Below are 15,761 nucleotides of genomic sequence, written 5' to 3'. Positions count from 1 at the left end.
TGAGTGAACCTGCGTCTCCTGCACTGGCAGGTGGGTTTTTTTACTTTTTATTATTTATTATTATTATTATTTTTTACCACTAGCGCCACCTGGGAAGCCCTCAGGCACAGACTGGGTGGTTTCAAAGAGCTATGTTGAGGAACTTGCCTGGTTGTCCAGTGGCTAAGACTCCAGGCTCCCAATGCAGGAGACCCAGGTTTGATCCCTGGTCAGGGAACTAGACCCTGCATGCCGCAACTAAGACCTGGAGAAGCAAAAAAAAAAGCTCTGTGTCAAGTCACTGATACAAGAGGGGGCCTATACAGAATTCCCCAAGGCCAGAGCCTGGAGGCTGAGCAAGCCTCCAGACTGTTCCAAGCCCAAGTCCCGCTTGGACAGTCCCTCTAAAGCCTCCCTGCCTCTGACTTCAGTGCAAATCATGGGTTCAGGTGAGAAGGGGCACCTCCAGTCTCAGGCCAGTTTCCCAAACATGGGAAGAGCTCAGAGCAGGGTCGGGGTGCAGGGGGACCTGTCTTGAAGGAAGCAGACCTGAGGTGCCCATGGGGCATCCGTCCTCCGTAAGGGATGGTTTAAGACTCTTCCCTGGGCTCCCGGACGCACTCGGCAGCACCCTGTGTTGGCTCCCTCCTCTCAGGGGCACCCGGCCCTGAAGGGAGAGTGGTGGGCTGGGACAGACCTTGTCCCCTGGAGCAGACACACATGGGGGCTTTGGCCCAGGATGCTGGGCTGTGGCCAGGACTGGGGGTGCAAGGAGACGCATTCAATGTTGACGAGGTACCACTGCACTTCCACAACATCACAGAGAAAGGCTGGCCGGCCTTTCTTGGTCCAGTTTTCAAAAATTCAGGGACCAAAACTGAAGGGCACCTCGGTCTGGGACAAACACTCTGATTCATCCGTTATCTGTGTATTGAGCCCTGCTCCCCGCTCCCCGACCCCAGGGACCAAGAGAGCAGGGACATGGATGGAGACCCTCTTCCCAGGACTTCCAGGACTTTGTCCCTGGTCACCTGAACTGCCAGCATTTTGGCTGTCAGGCCCTCTGCCCATGAGGTCATGAAATCTCCTTGTTCATTCATCTGTACTATTCATTTTTAAAAAAATATTCGTTGAGCTTTTTCCATGTGTCAAGCACTGAGATGGATCTGGGGCCTCAGCCCTCACCTCAAGGCTCTTAAAGATCTCTTGGGTGCTGTTGCCACAGCCCGAGCCTCTGGCCTTGAACCTGGAGCATCTTTCTCTGCTGGTCATAGTCGAGGCCGTGTCCAGCAGGGCCACCACTGTCACCTTTTCATGGGATCGCTGCTCTAGGGGGGGTCAGCCTTCACCCTTTTGTGGCCCTGGCTGCTCCTGGAACTTGCCAGGGCTGAGTTTTGTAAGTGGTATGGGCACCTCCCTCAGCTGCCTGAGTGCAGCCAAGGGGCCCTGCTGCTGGGGCTGGAAGTCACTGGGGTCCACCCAGCCTGATTGCTGCTGGAACGGCCTTTCCCTCCATGGCCTCTTAGAGTGGGAAAGCACGGGGCCTGATGTACCTGCTCCTAGCAGGAGGGAGATTGTCTCTTCTGCCCCAGACAGATTTTCCCTGGTTGGATTAGTGGATTTCAAGATGATGGAATATGAGCTAACCAGGCAGCCAGAGAAGGGCAGGCAGAGGGCACGAGGAGGAGAGCCTAGTGGTGAGGCCAGCAGGCACAGAGAGCAGCTTCATGGAGGAGCGGAGGAACAGCATCAGCTCCTGAGTTGGGCCATGCAGGGCGGCTGATGAAGCTCACCTCCTGCTGAGGGAGCCATGAGGACAAGCCCGGCATTTGCTGTGTGTCCTCGTCTGCTCCAAGCACTAGGGCTGAAATCTCTCTATAAACATTCCTTCCGCACTTCCCAGAACAAGAAACAGGCAGGAATGGCTGCGTCACCATTCAGTAGTGTAAATATGGCTGGAAACAGCTCTGGAAAATTTCAACCTGAAAAACAGCATCAGCATTTGTTGGGAGTGAGAAAATCCAGGCATCTCTCCTTTGGCACTTGGCTTCTGAGCTAGTTTGGGTGTTGAAATGAACCAAATTATGGAGTGGGGAAGCTAAGTCAGTGATGGCGGGGTCTTGGGGTCCTGGTCGCTACTGAAAGTGCAGGAAGAAAGCTCAGGTGTGTCCAGGACAGGGCTAAGCTCTCCTCATTTAAGAACCCTGGGTTCAATCCGTCACTCTGCTGCAAGTCACACTCCAATGCCACACCAGGTGCTACCCAAGGCAGGGGGCATCATTCCTCCAGCTGCACGTACTGTGGACGCTGATGTCCTCTCCTCCAAGCTCTGGCTCAATCGCTCAGTCACGTCTCTTTGCGACCCAGGCTCCTCTGTCCATGGGATTTCCCAGACAAGAATACTGGAGTGGGTTGCCATTTCCTCCTCCAGAGGATCTTCCTGACCCAGAGACAGAATCTGTGTCTCCTGCATTGCAGGCAGATTCTTTACCACCGTGCCAGACTTTCTCCTCTAAAAGCCCCTAGCAAACCTGCTCTTACCATCTTCATCCACAACAGTTCACCTTGTTGATAGTAGTGCTGTGATTCTCTGCCTAAGCTTCTCCTCTGCCTTTGTTCTCTGGCTTTTGGTTGGGTTTGGCCAGCAGAGAGCAGAAGACAGGAGGGTGAGGTCAGGTCCCTCCCATGGTTGGCTGTGTCCATCTGGGGACACCCACAGCACCCTTGGCCCCTCTCGGGGCTCTGGTGCCAATCCCTTCTTGTGAACACTGAGGGCTGAGGGTGTGAAGACTCCTACAGTCACCAGCTCCAAGATCCTCAACCACCCTTACTGGTTTCCCTCTCCACCCACACCTTTGGAGAAAGAACCTTTGGCAGAATCGGCTTCCCAGGTGGCTCAGACAGTAAAGAATCTGCCCGCATCGCCGCAGAGGCAGGTTCAATCCCAGAGAGGGAAGATCCCCTGGAGAAGAGAATGGCAGCCCACTCCAGTATTCTCGCCTGGAAAATCCCATGGACAGAGGAGCCTGGTGGGGATGGCAAAGAGTCAGACACAACTGAGGAGCTGCACTGTAACTTTCACTCCTCCAGTTACCTGGATCAGGTGCAGCCTCTCTGCAGCTTGGACCCAGACAGGCACAGAAAGTATCTTCATTAGCAGATAGAGGGAGAGGGGGTACCCTGTCCCCCCGCCCATGGTGCTGTGAATGAAGGGACAGCTGGGGTGTTGTGAGGCGCTCACGTCCAAGAATGGACTGCCTCGCCCACGACTCAGGCCACACAGGCCTGCAGGCTCTGGAGCAGCAAAGGTCAGAAGAGAGCTCAGAGCTTCTGTGGGAGAACCTCCTACTGTGTCGTGGGAGTGGGTGCCCGAGGTCCTCATTAAATTGCTTTATGGGAAGTCAAGCAATATTTCCTGCACGGCTGTGTTTCTAGACCAAGATGTACACCTGCTGAAATGACAATGCCACCTGCCATTTCACGCGCTGTCTGCAGACACCAGGCGCTATCCATGTGGGGGAGCGTGCCTTGGAGGCCATGTCCACGAGCCTCACGGTCCTGCTGCTGAAAGCCAGGCTGCCCATCCCTTCCCCCCAGGGGAAGCCTGGGGAAACGCCAGTGTTCTGACTGTGTAGGCCCTCACTCTTCGCCTGCCTCATCTTCCTCTGAGGGGCTGCGGGGACCTCTGAGGGGCTATGGGCAAACCCGGCTCGGCCCCAGACAGAGAGGGGCCTCCACCAGCAGCGGGTTCACAGGCGCCACCCGAGTTCCTGGAAGCTCTTTGTCTGCTTGAGTGCCACTCGCTGTCCCCAAGGGGGTGACATTTGAAGCCAGACCAATGAGGAAACGGAGAAGACAGAGAGAGAGGAGATCCTCTGCAGGTGGGGTTCCCTCCCTCCTCCCTGGCCTACCCCTCAGTTCTGCTCCCTCCCACGTTCAGAAAAGCTGAAACTGAAGAGCAGAGACCGGAAGCAATCACTCACCTGGAGCTTCCTGCTACATCAGAGGAGAGGCACGCCGCATTCCTTCCCCCTGTGGCTGAAGTGTTTACCAAGTCTGCGTGGATCGCCGTCCTGATCGCTGCTCCATCTGCACAAAGCCAGGCAGGCCCGCCTTCCTCAGGACCAGAGGAGCGTTGCCTGACTGCGAATGGCCAAAGTGCCCACCTGATTGTGAGCAAGAGTGTTTCAGGAGTCACGCGAGGCACAGTCCTCACGACTCACACTGTACCTGCAGGGTCATTTCAGAATGTCCTAAATGCCTGGAATTATGGACTGGTATAAGTTCAGGAGGAGAGCCACAAGGTGGGGGCGTCCCTGGTGGTCCAGGGCTTAACACTTCACCTTCCAAAGCAGGAGGTGCAGATTCAATTCCTGAGTTAAGATCCCACATCTTGAAGCCAAAAAACCACACATAAAACAGAAGCAATATTGTAACAAATCCAATAAAGATTTTTTTTAAAAAAATCTTAAGGTAGATACATTTTAAAATGCGAGGCTTTTTATTGCAGTAGAACATACATAACACACAATCGGGTGGCGTGGTGGTAAAGAATCTGCCAGCCATTGCAGAAGATGAGGGTTTGATCCCTGGGTTGGGAAGATTCCCTGGAGCAGGAAATGGTAACCCGCTCCAGTATTCTTGCCTGGAGAATCCCCTGGACAGAGGAGCCTGGTGGGCTACAGTCCATGCAGAGGCAAAGAGTCAGACACAACTGAGTGGCTGAGCACATACATAACATACAATCAGCCAGTCTAACCATTTTAAACCATTTTCAATGGACAGCTCAGTGGCATTAAGTACATTCATGTTACTGTGCAGCCATCCCCACCATCCAGCCTCATAACTGGTCACCTTTCCTAACGGAAGCTCTGCACCTATTAACTCCCTCTTCCCTCCTCCCCGCAGCCCCTGGCAAACAGCATTCTGCTTAGGTACCTCGGTAAGCGGAATTTTACGCAGGATTTGTCCTTTTGCTCCGAGCTAAAGGGAACAAAACTGTTTCCCCTTTATGCTCTCGCATTTCACTTCCGGCACCAAATGTTTTCTTTAGCCCTCACCAACCAGTTCTCCATTGCTCTGTGGACACCAGCTGAGTGTCCTACGAGTCACATGCGTTCTGACACCGTCCTGCTGGACGTGGTGTCAGATCACACAGGCGAAGGGCTCAGGCCCCCAAGGCCACCCCGGTTTCAGCAACACCCCTCTGACTTTTCCCATGACCGCCTCCCTTGGCTCTGTGGTTTGTTAGGATGGCAAACACTTTCCTTATGTTTACCTGTTTAACATGAAGGACAGACTTCAGGAGCAGCCAGAGAGAAGAGATACGTGGGCAGGGTGTGGGTGGGTGGGGCACGGGCCTGACGTGAGCAACCCTAGGTGCACCACCCTCCAACTCTCACCAGGCAGACACATTTTAAAAGGCGAGTATTTTTATTGCAGTAGAATACACATAACATGCAATCAGATGGTGTGGTAGTAAAGAATCCATTCTTTACCTCCGTGTTCAGAGGAGGTAAAGAACCCCCCCGTGTTCTCTAAACCCCCCCCCCCTCTGAGATGTAAAATGGAATTTTAATTGATGGAAGAAGCAGTGGGTTTTCTGGAGGCTTTATTACAAGTGCAATCGATTAAGTCAATGACTGCAGGAGAGATAAACTCAATCTCTCCTTCTCTGAGGTCGAGAGTAGGACTGAAAGTGCCAAACCCTAATCACAGGACTGGTTTTCTTGGCAACAAGCAGCCCGCATCCTTAGGGGCTTTCCAGAAAGTCATCTCACTGACATAAATTTAGGTTTGGTTGAAAGAGGCTTGTTGTGAACATCAGGACACTGTTTTCACCTTTACCCTCTGGAGCTATTTTAGGACCTGGGACAAAACCCAAATATTATAACAAAAGATGCCTCTTTTGTTCCCATCGCTTAGAAATTATAAGGGCTTTAGGTGGTCTGGCCATAAACTAGCAACTTTGTAGTCTGTACATATAGACGGTTGTTCATTCACACTGGTTTTCGTCAGGTAGCACAAGGTCTCCAGGGTTTGTCATGTTTTAGCAGGTGTCAAGAGTTTCCTTTCTTTTTTTATGATTTTTTTTTTTGATGTGGGACCATTTTTAAACTCTTAATTGAATTTGTTGCAATATTGTTTCTGTTTTATGTTTTGGCTTTTTGGCCACCAGGTATGCTGGATCTTAGCTCCTGGACCAGGGATCAAAACCACGCCCCCTGGACGGGAAGGTGAGGTCCTAACCATGGACCGAAAGGCAATTCTCTCCCTCCTTTTTAAGGCTGAATAATATTTCATTGCATGTACATACACATTTTGTTGATCCTGTTAGAAAGAAACCATAGGATCCCTTTGCCTCCAGGATGAGGTCATTTGCCTCCAGGACAGCAATCAAGACTAAAACTGCAATTTTAACCTCTCCCAGAAACGTAACCTTTAAACAGACAACCTGAAACCTCCTCGTCAGCACTAGTGCAGTCATTTCACAGAAAGACCCCTGCCAGTCCCCTTAAGGGGAGGGGATCTGGCCTGAAACAGCTCTTTTCTTTCTACTAATTTCCTTGCCCCACCCTCCTTCCACCTGTAATAACCTTTCATTTCTTACAGCTCCATGGAGCACCCTTCTAGCTACTGGGATGTGGCCAGATTCACCAGCTATTGAATAAAGCCAGTAAGATCTTCAAATTTACTCAACTGAATTTTGTTTTCGAACATCCATGTATCGGTTGATGGATGGGGGGTGGCACAGGTAACAATTTACTTTCTTAAGTCACCTTGTATGCTTTTTTAGAATAAATACACAGAAGCACAACTTAAGAATCCAAAAAGTCTGGCTGGCCTTTGTGCCTCAGTTGGGAGAAATGTCAGAATGTGGTGTTTTGTGGATATTTCCCTACCTTGAAGTCTCCAACAGCACTGAAGGAGTGTTAACACAAGTATCTGTGCCCAGCGAACAGTGAGACCAAACAAACAAAATATCAGAGCTTAGAGCAGAGAAAAGATTTACTGCATGGCCTAGCAAGGAGGGTGGCTCAGGCACTAAAAGCCCCAAGCTCCCCAAAGGATTTCAGCAAAATGCTTTTAAAAGCAGGTGACGGAGGTGGGTCTCAGGGTGTGTGATCAGCTCGTGCACAATCCTCTGACTGACTGATGGTGAGACAGCCCGTGGTGTCATAGGGATGAACATCATCAGTCCTTAGGCTCCAGGAGGCCCAGGGCTGTGTGCTCAAGATTGTCAAGTAGTTAACGTCTTTCATTTGGTGGAAAGTGAAAGTGAAAGTTGCTCAGTCATGTCCGACTCTTTGCCACACCATGGACTATACAGTCCATAGAATTCTCCAGGCCAGAATACTGGAGTGGGTAGCCTTTCCAACCCAGGGATCGAACCTAGGTCTCCCGCATTGCAGGCGGATACTTTACCCGCTGAGCTACCAGGGAAGCCCATTTGGTGGAGAGGGTGGTTTTTCACATCTGCAAAATAACTCAGGAAATGTGTATTATTTACTGTCATCCAGGGGTTTCTGAGAGGAGCTAAAGCAGAAGATGTGAGGGAAAGGCCTGGTCTCCTGCTACCTGCCAGGTCAGTGGGGAGATGAATAGACCCGACTCCCAGGAATTCTTGGTGCTCACTCCCCACATCATGTATGTGTTGATCCATGACGAGAGGGAGGACTGGGATGCTGGCTCTGGATCACCTTGCTTAGATTCACCCTCACCCCTGCTCCCGCCATACCACCAGGGCCACATGCCCGAGTACGAGGGACTCTCAAGAGTCTTCTCCAGCACTACAATTAGAAAGCATCAATTCTTCGGTGCTCAGCCTCCTTTATGGTCCAACTCTCACATCTGTACCTGACTACTGGAAAAATCATAGCTTTGACTATACGGACTTTGTTGGCAAAGTGATGTTTCTGCTTTTTAATATGCTGTTTAGGTTTATCATACCATTCCTTCCAAAGAGCCAGTATCTTTTAATTTCATGGCTATAGTCATTGTCCATAGTGATTTTGGAGCCCAGGAAAATAAAATCTGTCAGTGCTTCCATTTTTTTCCTTCTATTTGTCATGAAATGGTGGGACCAGCTGCCCATCTCAAAGGCATTTAAAACAACCCTCTCTTAAGAAGAAACTAGAATCCTTTGCATTCCTTTATCATGACCTGCCCCAGTATAGAATTTAAGCCCTCATGTAGCAATAGTGTAGTTTGGGAGTCATCATCATTCATTCCTGCATTATCCATGCTTTCATCATTCAGGGAATCCTTACAGTTCCCTCTTAGGAGAAAGGCGATGCTGTCACGCAGAGCGCGGGGCATTCATTCCTAATAACGGCTTCCCATGACCTCAGAGAACCTTTGCTCTGCTGTAGGAGAAATCTCCAGGTGGAATTCCTGTTTAGTGAGTCATTGCTGACCCCCGATTGAATCTGACTCACCTTGTGTCTCTAGCCACTCTTTCGCTTTGTGTAGTGGGATTCAAAGCTTGGGTCTCGGATGAAACCATAGAGGAAGAAACAAGCAACCACCATGAGCACTCTGAGGTCCCAGGAGAGGCTGACTTTTCAGACGCCGTCACCAACATTAGCTTGAGCTCAGCATACGAACCCAATTCAAGATGAGTGGACCCAAGTGAGAAGGAGGTCTTGGAGGCTGGGCCACAGCAGCTGTTGCTGTGATAGCTGATGTTTATTTTCTGTGATCATGTGCAAGTCAGCTCTGGCCCGTAGCTGGTAACCTGAGCCTGGCATTGGCCTGGCCAAGCACTGATGGCGAGCTGCAGCCCTGGTGAGAAGGAGAGAGAGGCTGCCCATGATCCCCCAGCACCATGAAGAGAATTCAGGAACAGGAATGGAAACTTGCTCCGGAGCAAAGACTAGAGTAAGTTACCAAGTGAAACACAGAATTTCTGACTTGAGAAGCTGGATCCATCTAATTGTTAGACACAAACATTCAATGGGCTATTTTTGGGTTGAGATAAGGGAAGACATGAAATATTGAAGTTGTAAATGAGAACACTGAATTGGGCCACATTATATGTGAGCCAAAAATACCTTATGCAAAACTTAAAAAAGGCAAACACAAATTAGGAGAAATATTTATAACAAATAGGACATAGTATTAACATACCCAGTGCAGTTTGTACAAATTAAAAAGACAAGGTAACCAACCCAAAAGAAGAAAAGGTTGAGTATATAATGCTGATAATTTAGCAAACAGCCACCGGAAAAGAAGCAGATGATCTTATTTAAAGATGTCAACCTCACTAGTGACAAAATGCAAATAAAAGCAAAACTGAGATGCCATTTCTTTCTATCAAATTGGTAAAGATTGAAAGTTGGCATTACTCGGGACTTCCCTGGTGGTCCAGTGGTTAGGACTCTGAGCTTCCAATACAGGGGGTATGGGTTCAATCCCTGGTTGGGGAACTAAGATCCCACGACTTGCATGACCAAAGAAAAATGACGTTACTCAATGTTGATGGCACCACAATTAAAAGACAATTATCACATGACAGTTGGTGGGAGTATAAATCAGGTCAAATTTCTGGAGGGCAGTTTGACGATGTTTACTGTAAAATCTAACATGAGCGTGCCATTTCATGTAGACATTCCTTTTCTAGAATTCTGTTCTTAGAAGATGTCTGATAATTGTGAAAAGATATAGATGAGAGGATCTCCATCATTGACTGACTTGTAGTAGAACGAATGGGAACAACCAAGATGGTCATCTACAGTTTTAGTGAAATAAACGATTGAACATCGAAACAATATGACACTGAACATAATTGAACCTAGAACTATATATGCTGACTGAGTAAATCGCCTACAACATATATTAAGTTCAAAAAGCATGTTATAAAGTAGCATGTAAGGCAGGATTCCGTGGATGTAAAGTGGCCTGGTAGGTGCTGTGCGCATATACATGGGCCATGGAGAGAGCTGCCCTGAGGTATTTTCAGAAGTATGCCCATTGCATTGTTCACATCAGACTCTGGTTTTCTTTCTGGGGCTGGTGGAAAATTGGGCCGTTTTTATCTTATGCTTTCTATTGCGAAATGGAATATTTCCTGCCTTATTCACTTTCACTTTTGCATTTCCCTGGTGGCTCAGACGGTAAAGCGGCTGCTTACAACGAGGGAGACCCGGGTTCAATCCCTGGGTCGGGAAGATCCCCTGGAGAAGGATATGGCTACCCACTCCAGTACTCTTGCCTGGAAAATCCCATGGACAGAGGAGCCTGGTAGGCTGCAATCCACGGGGCCACAAAGAGTTGGACATGACTTCACTTTCACTTTCTTTCACTTATCAGTAAATAAGGATATCCTTGTTTATCAGTCATCAGCAATTGCAGCAGCTACAGGCGGTGAGCTGGTGAGCCCTGAGGGACCTCAGGGAGGAACGAACACCTGCCATCTAGCTGCCATAGACTGCGGCCGCTCCCCATGCTGAGCCCAAGGGAACTCCAGACAGGAGAACACAGGATAATGGGCCCTAGCTGAGATGTCTGTCAAAGGAATGTGTTTAGGGAACTTGGGGTATTTGGTTTTATTTAATTAACAACCATCTTTTGACATTCAGATTACCTGCCCTTCTCTATAACCTGGCTCCTCCCCTTGGCTCCTCTGAGCTGGTCTCTCAGGGTTGCTTGAGACGCTGTCTCCTCGACTTAAGTCCTAAAAAATTCTTACTGAATAAAACACAACTCTCAACTTCAGGTTGTGAATACTTTCGGACACAACTGAGCGACTGAACTGAACTGAACTTTTTAAGTACACAATATTTTTCTGGGTTATCATTCATTACTTTTTATAATGAACATGTATAATTTTTAGAGAAAAAGGGAACGTAATACATTTTCATGGAGATTCAACAGCTGAACCAGAACTCAAATTCCACTGCTGGATCCCCTGTCCACTCCTCCTTGAATTATCCTACTGCTGCTTTGCCTTCAGGCAATCTGGAGCCTTAGGCTCTGCCCGTGGGTGATGTTTGTGTGTATGTGTGTGGGTTGGGGGTCAAGGGATGAAAAACAGCAAGATTCCCCAATTCCTCCACTGTCAGTGGGTGGGGAATTTCCATTACCTTCTGAACAGCACCCTGTCAACAGTGACTGTGATGACAAAAACATCTGCCGTCTATGAGGAGGCATCATCCCCAGTTCAAAATTCTGTTTTTGTAAAAGAGGTTCTCTTTCTTAAGATTGGAACAGCTGTGCTGAAAGTCACACGTTAAAGGTAGCTATGGGCCGCTTCTTGGGATGGAGTGAAAGTCTTTGGGTTCAGCGACATGTGGGAATGAATAGAAAAATTCTACCCGCTGCACATCTGTGCTGCCGTGTGTGTGTCTAAGGGCACACACTTGCAGAGTTCCAAGGGATGCCCAGGAGCTAAGTGTGAACACTTCCCTAAGTGTGTTGTTGGCACACATGAGAAAGGGACATTTTAACCACTCACTTTCTTTTCTTTTTTTTAAGCTTTTTATTTTATATTAGAGTATAGCTGATTAGCAATGTTGTGATAGTTTTAGGTGGCCAGCAAAGGGACTCGGCCACACTGTACACGTCTCCATTCTCCCCTGAAGTCCCCTCCCATTCAGGCAGCTACGTAACATTGAGCAGAGTTCCCTGTGCCATGCAGTCGGTCGTTGTTGGTTATCCATTTTATTTTTTCTTTTGAAATGTTTATTTTATGTTGAAGCATAGCCAGTTAACAATATTGCGATAGTTTCAGGTGAATAGAGATGGGACTCAGGCATACACATACACGTATCCATTCTCCCCCAAACTCCCCTCCCATCCAGGCTGCCACATGACATTAAGCAGAGTTCCATGTGCTGGCCAGTAGGACCTTGTTGGCTCTCCATGTTAAATAGAGCAGTGTGTACATGACCTTCCGAAACTTCCTAACTATCCACTTCACCCATCCTTCCCCCCAGGAACTATAAGTTCATTCTCTAAGTTGACCAGAATCACTTTTCACACAACTGGCAGCCAAGCGATCCTGCAGGAAAGCATACTCTGGAGTAGCCTCGAACCTTCCACCTATGCTTAGTTCATGCTCCTGCTCAGTCGTGTCCTACTCTTCGTGAACTCATGTAGGCTGCCAGGCTCCTCTGTGTAAGGTACAGTTCCGGCGAGGCAGAAGAGGAAAGACGACCTCAACAGAAGTAGGTTACCTTTATTCAGGCAAGGAGGGGCGACAGTCAGCCTAATGACCAGGCTGAGCGCCGAAAGGGATCAGGGAGGCTTCATACTTATAGGGGGGTTTGTGGAAGCGATAAGGGAAACGTCAATCAAGTGGGATATTTTGAGTATTCTTTTGTTGAGATGACACTTGTAGTTGGGCAGGGGGTGATAAGTCTTCTGAGCGGGTGTAGGGGGTGGTAGGTTTCCGGACAGGGGGTGCTAAGTCCCAGATAGATGCAACTGGCCTGGAGCATCAGGATGGAACTAAAGTTATGCTTTGTTTTCTCCGAAGTTAGATGATTCAGCAAGGGGCCTTTGAGACTGTTGTTCTCTTTTCTAGGCCCAAAAGACTCCTTCACTCTGTCCTTGGAATTTCTCAGCAAGAATACTGGAGTGGCTTGCCATGTCCTGCTCCAGGAGCTTAGCTGAGGACACGCCAACCTGTCCCAGTTCAGAGATGGGCTGTGGAGGAATGAACCAGTAGGTCAGCTGGATTGTTTTTTTTTAAAGGTAAAGCTTGGATTCAGGAGTTTGAATACAAGGTAACACCCATCTCCACTTGGATTAGATGCACGGAAAAGCTCCACTTAAATCATATATGTAAGGGAGCAAAAGTACATCAAGAGATAGTCTTGATGGAATGCTTCATGCGTTTCCTCAAGGTCTGTGTATTTAATAATACATCTTCCTTTTCCTAACTATGCCTTTTATATTCTTTAGACACACCATGAAAGCCAAAATGGTGGTTGATATTTTAGGCAAAAACCTATATATCCATACATGCAAGAAAATAGTTAATTTCAGTTTTTAGATACACAGATCTTGAGTGATATTATTAATAACAAGTTTAACAGGATTGTGGAGTCATTAGGGAGAGACAGTATAGGCATTTCAGAACATGCCAGGACCAACAACATGGTCCCCGTCAGGCAAGCGCACTGTTTCTCACATTCTGCTGGGTGGCCCAGCCTAGTTGGAGGGAAAATAACCAGTTTTATTTTTAAGGTTTAAAAATTTTTTTTTATGTAGACCATTTTTAAAGTCTTTATCGAATTTATTACAATACTGCTTCTGCTTTATGTTTTGGTTCTTCGACTGCGAGGCATGTGGGATCTTTGCTCCCTGACCAGGGATTGAACTTGCGCTCCCTGCATTGGAAAGCGAAGTCTGAAGCACTGGACTACCAGGGAAGTCCCCAAATAACCAGTTTTTAGAGGGCAGCAGGCATACTGCAAATGAGTTTTTCAATGGCATTCTGAGCGTGGAAACCAATTTAGTGAACACAATGAAGCAATCAGTTATGAAACCGTGCAAATGGTGTTCAGATGGAGGAGACTAGATGCTAGAGAGTGTCAGAAGTCAGAAAGTCAGATAGCAGTGGGCTCTAAGTGCGCCAGGAGATGGCTTCTCCTGCACATCAGGCAAGTCCCGATTTAAATGTTAGTCTTATCATACATAATGCAAAGCTCTTTATTAGCTATGCTCGCATGCTGATGAAAGACCTGTGCACAGACCTTAGCATTGAAATTCAAAAGAAAGTATTAAATTAGAGAGAGATGTAAAGGTCTATGGGCTTCCTGGTGGCTCCGGAGGTAAAGAAACTGTCTGCCCTACAGGAGACCCAGGTTTGATCCCTGTGTCGCAAAGATGCCCTGGAGAAGGGAATGGTTATCCACTCCAGTATTCTTGCCTGGAGAATTCCATGGACAGAGGAGAATTGTGGACTATAGTCCATGGGGTCGCAAAGAGTCAGACACGACTGAGCAATTGTCATACACACACACACATACACTCACACACAAATATCTATAATGCACTTATATACTGTATTGATCATGTTATACACACAATGCATATAAGATTATAAACTTGAGAATTTCACATCTGCACCCTTTCAAACTGGAGGAAGCAGCGCATATTTTGTTAATTTAAGAGCCTCTTTACTCATGTCGGGTGCTTGGCACGAAACCACACTAGAACTTTGGAAGCTATAAAATCTGTTTACCCTGAGTAAAATACAATTTCCTGTTTAGGGGCCTGGGAGGAAGCAAGCTTTTCAAAAGGGGATTGTTGAAATCTCTTAAAGTGTTCTTGGACTTTAGGAAAACAATAGCTGGCTGTATTAAGTGCAAATGTGGTAGAAACATAGGGATTATATTTCACCTAACGTACACATAAATTTGCAAGCCCAGGAAGGGAGATATTTGGTTTTGCTGAACTAAAATAGTTGAAAGTAGTTGATGACATTTGACAAGAATCAAGATGCTACCATATTTGTTAACTTTTTGTGGAAATGAACTCTTACCAGCATAAAACAAGTGGCCCTGATCTTTAAATCACGCCGCAGTACTGGTCATCATAATTTATGAAAACAGGGAAGGTTTCAGGGCAACGCAAATTCACCAGTAAGACTCTCCAGACACACAGGGAGGGAGCTCTGAGTTAACTGAGTCTTTGACGTTTCATGGGTTCTACAGCAAAGACATTTTAGCCCAGGCGCAGAGACTGACCAGAGGAGGTCAGGGTGTGAAAGACGTTAGCAATCCTTTCAGACTGGACTCCTACCATCAGTGGGGAAGCCACGGGCTTAGGGTCTAACAGGAGTGAGTGGGAGGGTCAGGAACAGACACGGGGGAGGAAGGAAGCACAGGGAAAGGGGGAGAAAGAAATGAAAGCTGTGCCAACAGGAGGAAGGGGTCAGCGTCATTCCATCCTGATTTAGAAGATACCATAAAATAGAGTGAAAATCCTACAACTCCTTAACAATTAACTTGGCAAGGAGATAGGTCTGCTCCTCCAAGAAACAGAAAGATAAAAGTAGGTAACAACTCTTCCTTCCTAAGCTTAGGGTGAGGAGCTCCTGTCCTCTGCCCACACTTCCTTCCTCCTCCTTCCACACAGGTTCTGGGCTGTCTCAGAAAAAAAAGACACCTGCTGAACAGATGACAGTGACAAAAGCCTTCTTATAATGCACAGTCAGTGCCCTATTTTTCCATCGTTATCTGTTTCATCACAAGAGATCAAGAGGAAGAAGACCTCCAAGATCACTATTCTATTTTGTGAAGAATCCGAGCGGGCTTTGAGCAAGGAGTCAAAATCTGTTTTCTGTCAGGTGGGCAGGAAGTAGAAAAGGAGGTCAGATGAAAGCAGAAAAAAACAAAAAAAAAAACACCACAAAACAAAAACGAAAGCATCCTATTTCCTTCTTTCAAAAACCAGTCTCCCCCAAAGAGGGTGGGTCAGTCAGTGGGGGTGGAGTGAGGAACACCCATCAAGAGTCACTTCTATGAGTTCTGAAGCCCAGGATGGAAAAGTCGACTATGATCTGAAGGTTGACTACTATGAACAGTTTAATATATACTAACAAACTGGGTGGCCTAGGCAAGTGGATAAATTCCTAGAAATGTATGACCTACCAAGGCCAACCAATGAAGACACAGAAAGTCTGAACAGATCTATAACTAGCTTGGGGATTGAATCGATAACCAATAACCTTCCAACAATCTAAAAAGAAATGATACAAATGAAGTGAGTAAGTGAAAGTCACTCAGTCGTGTCCAAATCTTTGTGACTCCCTGGGCTCTACAGTCCATGGA

This window comes from Cervus elaphus, chromosome 11, assembly GCF_910594005.1.
Source record: "Cervus elaphus chromosome 11, mCerEla1.1, whole genome shotgun sequence".
Lineage (NCBI taxonomy): Eukaryota > Metazoa > Chordata > Mammalia > Artiodactyla > Cervidae > Cervus > Cervus elaphus.
Note: the sequence above shows the minus strand (reverse complement) of the source record.